This window comes from Geospiza fortis, unplaced genomic scaffold, assembly GCF_000277835.1.
Source record: "Geospiza fortis unplaced genomic scaffold, GeoFor_1.0 scaffold878, whole genome shotgun sequence".
Lineage (NCBI taxonomy): Eukaryota > Metazoa > Chordata > Aves > Passeriformes > Thraupidae > Geospiza > Geospiza fortis.
This window is the reverse complement of record NW_005054471.1, coordinates 233,640-239,392: the sequence shown is the minus strand read 5'-3', so window position 1 is coordinate 239,392 and position 5,753 is coordinate 233,640. Positions and strand designations below refer to the sequence as shown.

The window sequence follows — 5,753 nt, the reverse complement described above, 5'->3', positions numbered from 1 at the left end:
TGTAATTCCATCTCTGAGTAAGGAGAAAATTTTACTGTTTCTGAAAATGAGTTAGGCATGCAAAACCCAGCAAATGTCCAGAAAGGAATTCTTCTTCTTGCAGTACTCTTCTGATGGTTGGTTTCTGAACTTGATTTTAGTTCTGTATGTTGATTTTCACAATCTCACCAACTTTTCACAAGTTTCAGAGAGCATCCAGCTCCCACTGTCTCTGCAGGGTTGGGCTTTATGATCATTTGTAAGGTGAGACTGATAAAACAGAAGTGCCAGTGCTGTCTGCAGTGTGCTAGCTGTATTTATATTCCAAACCGAAGTCAAGCTTCTACTTTTGGCCACTTACAAAATTTTGCTCAATCCACTCGTCCCCACTTTGATGTGAACTCACTTACAGGAGTGACAGCCAATTAGACTCTTCAGATTGCTAGGAAAAAAATGCTGCCAGTAAGACAGCTGCCTGCATTTTGTTCTTTGGAAACAGTCTGTGGGGTTGCTCTGTAGGTGAAAAAGATTGACTCCATTTATTTTATTAATCTCTGTCAGTGCAACAGATGTAGAGACTGTGCTGTAGGGGGACACTTTGTCAGGGGAAGGCTTGAATCTCACATGCTGCAGGGCTGGATGAAATGTTCTCAATTCTGTGTTAGGAACATTTTATATATGCTTGTACCCCACAGTGCCTTTGTCTTGTGAGGTCAAGCTTGTGTAAGAACACTGGGAAGAAGGACTGTGACCTACTAACTTTGTTGAAGAGTCTCTTCTATAGTGACTGTCACAGCTTACTCATGTGTTAGAGATAAGGCAATGGTGATAATTTCGTGTTCTCTTTTCCCTAGAAACCATTTGCTCCAGCAAACCATTTTAGCTCCCCTTTCAATTTTGTCCTTATTTATCTAGGAGGGATAGATCACCTTTCCTATGAAGAAAGACTGAGAGAATTGCATTTGTTCAGCCTTTGGGGTGATCTACTTGGGGTACCTGAAGGGACCCTACAAGAATAATGGAGAGGGGCTTTTTGCAAGAGTGTATAGTGACAGGACAAGGGAGAATGGCTTCAAACTGAAAGAGAATAGATTGAAATTAGGTATTACGAAAAAATTCTTCCCTGTGAGGGTGGTGAGGCACTGGCACAGGTTGCCCAGAGAAACTGGTTTTGCCCCATCCCTGGCTGTGTTCAAGGCCAGGTTGCATGGGGCTTGGAGCAACCTGATCTGGTGGAAAGTGTCCCTACCTGTGGCAGCGGGTTGGAATGACATGATCTTTACAGTCCCTTCCGGGCTAAGCCACTCTATGGTTCTTTCTACTCCTGTGTGCTTTTCTTCAGGAATTTATAATGAAATTTCCTCTCATACATGTTAAAAATGCCCTATCTTCCTCCTTTGTCTGCAGCAGTGAGAACTGCAATTACATGTCTCCAGATCTTGTTGCTCACCTTCCTAAGAATTCCTTTCCCTGTTGCATCCAATGTGCAGCTGTATGACTGTCAAAGGGGACATGATTTTTTTTTCTTTATTTGGTTGCCAGTGCCCAGATTAGCTTGGTCTCCCAAGTTTTCTCTTTTCATGTCTCATACCATGTCCCCACTGATAACTCTGGGCTTATTTTACCTTTTCCTGATATCCTTCTGGTCACTTGTGAGCTTCTTAAGACAAGCATTGGTATCACCCATGAGTTCCTCAGTGCATAGTAAATACTTGTTAAAAAGAGCATCCCTCTTCAGAATATTTCTTGGTGACAGAAGTTGATATAAATGCAGCTGGTGGACAGGGATTTTGCATTTTGAACAAAAATCTAAAAACTGCATGGTAATTTATTTGTAGTCTAACTGTTCAAGTTCTGCAGGAGGGTTGAACAGTGATAGAGTCTGTGTTAGGATGTGTCTCTTCCAAATATATATTCAAGAAATGCTTAGGGTGCAGAATTCTATTTGAGGCAAGTGTGATTCCTCACACTGCTCTGCTCTCCAGAAACTTGTGAAGATAACCTTTAGAACAAGCTCTACAATAATTCAATTACAGGCCTTACTACATACATTTTAAATACAGATGATTGCATTAGCTCACTGCATTTTTTTTAACTAGGGGAAAAGGGATTAAAGGAAACTGATTAAATGATGTGTAGGATGATAATTAGATTTGCCACCCTCAGCTCTTGGCTCTGTCATTTCTCAGGTTCAGCTGCTGGTTTTTCTACCAGTTAACCTGCGCCAAGAGTTTCATATTCCTTTTCCCAATTTGTGGCATAATCCCTGGGTACATTTCTTGTCTGCTCTGAGATCAGGAGCTCTGCAACAAAAGCTAATCTATTTTTTGGAGATATGTGCACATGAGCACAGAGTGTAGTACTTGCCCCTAATTTTCTTCATGGTGTTTTCCCTTATGTTCTGTTCCTAAGTTCTGGATAACATGAGCTCATTCACCTCACCAAGTGGTAAGTTCATACTCCTTGATAGAGCTTGTAGCTGTGAGTAGACAAAGACTTTTATTTGTTACCCATAGTTTTAGCACTTTGGATGTAGTATGTAACACTAGCTCTAGAGTTCTGTAGTTTTTATGCCAGCAATAAACAGACCTGCAAAGAAGACTTGAAAGACCATACTGCTGCTGTAGATATGGAGGGCATGTGCTGTAAGGAGACTTTGGAGGAGAAGGAGTTCAGACCTGGCTGCATGAAACTGCCTGCTCCTTCCTTCCTTCCTGCCTGATGCTTCCACACTGCTCTCCAGTAGGGAGTGTGGAAGAGACTTGGGAGGTTCAGGTGGGAGATGGCTTCTCTGAGCTGGACAGCAGTGCCTGGTGTCTGAGTTTTTCTTCTCCCCATTGTGCCTATCTCCTCTAAGCTGAAGCTTACCCCCATATGCACCATGCAGCCTGTGCAGGACAATGCATAAATCCTAATTTATGCCTAGAATGTGGAGGGATTCAGACCCAGAATTCATGCCAGCCTGTGGATGCTGTGGCAGTTTGTTCTTTGGGCACCTTCTGGAGCGTTAGATTGCTATTATGTAAAATTTTGAATCATAAAAATGAAACACCTATTCTCTGTATAAATCAGCAGCTAGTAGCAGTAGGCACGGCAGCAGTGTGCTTGACTGCTGGATATTGTGCCTTTGGATATTAGTCCTATCCTCCTTTGGACTCAGTGTCTGAGGCACAGCAGAATCTCCAGGATTTACCCCACTGGTTTTCTCTCTCCCCCAAAGCAGTGACTACTCAAGGCACCATGCACAGCCAACCCAGCATTTCCCTGTTTGCTGGGTCTTTGAGAAGTGTCCCTTGTTCCCCATCGGCCCAAGAGTAAAACATGTTAGATACACATGCCCCAGACTTCGTTGGCAGGCTTATGTTACCCTGGAGTCACTGCAGGGTAGAGGATGATTTTCCAAGCTGTACAAGTTAGCTCCACCCTTGAGACACTGCCCAGTGCTCAAGCAGCTGGATATCCTCTCTGTTAGCACACTAACTGTAGTTAGTAGTTTTCTCATTGACCTCCCTGAAACCTCTGTCACCCAGAAATCACAAACACCTCAAGCAAAGAGGCTTCTGCTCTTCCTTTGCTAGGAACACCTTAAAAGATACTAATAGAAAATCAACGTCATCCTTGACAGCAACATTTCATCTTAGTTTGGACACATCAGTGTTAGGAGAGCTGCAAATCAGGATTGAAATAAATCATTCTGCCACTTTCTCACTTCTAATAAGGAGAAGGGGATCAGAGGCACACACAGATGCCAGCTATCTAAAGTGTTGACACTTCAACAGCCCTGGTACCTATTAGAGTTTCTGTACAGAAATTTGGCATTATTTGCTGGAAGTTAACCCATGAAAAATAGGCTAACAATCAAGAAAAAAAGAAATCTGTGGTTGAGGAGTGTGTAGGTAGAAGTCCTGTTCTCTGCCTGAAAAGGAGAACTGGACATAATACTAGAAAGTGTGCAGCAGTTCCCTATTAATGCCTTAATAATATGGCCTTGGTTACTCCAAAAGCTTTTCTCTGAAGAAGGCTGCAGCTCAAATCTGCTAAGGAAGTGTGGGAGACTTACAGAACTCTGTGGTCTTTTCAGGGTAAAACACAGCAGTTGCTGCACAGTATCTGTGTCCTCTTCTGCTGCTGCTGCTAAGCTCTTTTAAAGCCAGCAGGTTATAAAGCAGAACAGAAATGTTCTAAGAGTGATGGCTGTCAGGATCTTCACTTCACTTTTTCTAAAATGGGTTTTCAATATGTGCCTCTGACTGATGTGTTTCGATGTCACCTTCAGGTGGTCTTAAACATTTCCGCTTACAAAGGAAGCAACTGATCAAAACTATGTGAGGTCCATTGAAAGGGGAAGGGATGATGCAAGCTGGGGATGGGGGAGGTTGGGTCTTTGTTGGCTTTCCTTGTCCTCCAGAACGTTTGAGCTGTTCATTCTTGTCTTCTCTCTGTCACAAGCCCCTCCTTTCTTTCGAATACGTAAAGTTCTCTTCTATGGTGGTAAGACCTCTCCTTTCTTTTAGTTTCCTGTGATTTATCCCTTAGTGTCAAGTGTCTCCTTTAGTGCCTAGATGGCCAGGTAGTCCTAGTAGCTGTACTTGGGTTTATGCTTCTATGGCTGCTTTGCATCTTCTTCTGCAACTTAGAAGTGTTTTAGATGTCCTAGAAAACAGGAAGAAGCTTGAATTGCTTGCTTTTATTGCATTGTTTAATTTTGAGGAACTAAATCTGATTTAAGTCCTTTTTACATCCAAGTCAGACCTTTCCTCGGCAGGAACAGCACTTTCCACGTGCGGGAGCAGCAGCTGGCGGCAGCACACATCTGAGTTAATGAAGTTATAATTGTCCATCAGTTTCCTCACTCACAGGGAGCAGAGCAGGCACAGTTATTGCTCTGTTTGTTTCCAGTTTTAGATCTGCAGAGGGAGTTCTCATTTTCTTCTACCTTTGGTTGAAGTATAGCAGAGGGTCAGCAGTTCAGACTCTGAGTATACTCCTGCTTTCTTAGTGCTCAAGAAAGATACGAGGTTATTAATGTAAAACAGGAATGGACTTGTTATACAGTTCCCTGTGGAGTGAAATGGACCATAGTACATGTAATTTGTCCATTGAACCATCAGTCCTGAGGATTATGTCTCTCAGATACTGGGCATTTTAATCTCTTCAAAACAAAGCTTGGGTTTCTCTTTCTTTCTTTTATTCTTTTTCTTTTCTTTTTTTTTTTTGAGATTGTATCTGTGTGGGTCTGTGACATGAGCTAGAGGGAACTGTGTATTGCACTCCTACAAAAGCTTACAAACAGACCACTGGAACATTCAGCTGCTTGATAGTTGACAAAGGTTTATGGAAATATTGGTATGAACATTTCTCTGGATTTTGTCTTCAGTTAAGTAATTCACACTTGATTTGGACTTTATTCTTGTCATGTTGATGAAGGTTCACGAGAGATGTGGAAGTTTCTCAATGTTTTGAATTAGTTGCAAGAATTCACATTTACCTGACAATAGATATTGTTGTAAGATAGGCTTGCCTATCAGTTAATAAGCCATTCAGAGTTGAGAAAAATACTCACTCTTTTTAACATAGCTGAAACCTGTCTGCACATGAGCAGTGATGCCCTTGGAAAGTTACATCAGTGATGAGGTTTCCATGTTAAAGGTCGAAAGAAGAGTCTAAAATGAAATACTGGGGTAAAAACCTGAGGCTAAGCCAAAATCATGTATGTTTTAGTATAGTATCTCACATTGTAGTCATGGACTAGCAGCTTGCTGTAGTGCTAGAGT

General features: G+C 42.0%; 1 protein-coding gene across 5 annotated transcripts in view; it reads left to right on the top strand.

Annotated features, from left to right (window-relative positions):
- The window catches only part of UNC13B (unc-13 homolog B), a 180,911-nt gene that overhangs the window by 131,927 nt on the left and 43,231 nt on the right, over nucleotides 1–5,753 (top strand). The gene's annotated exons all lie outside the window — the stretch shown is intronic.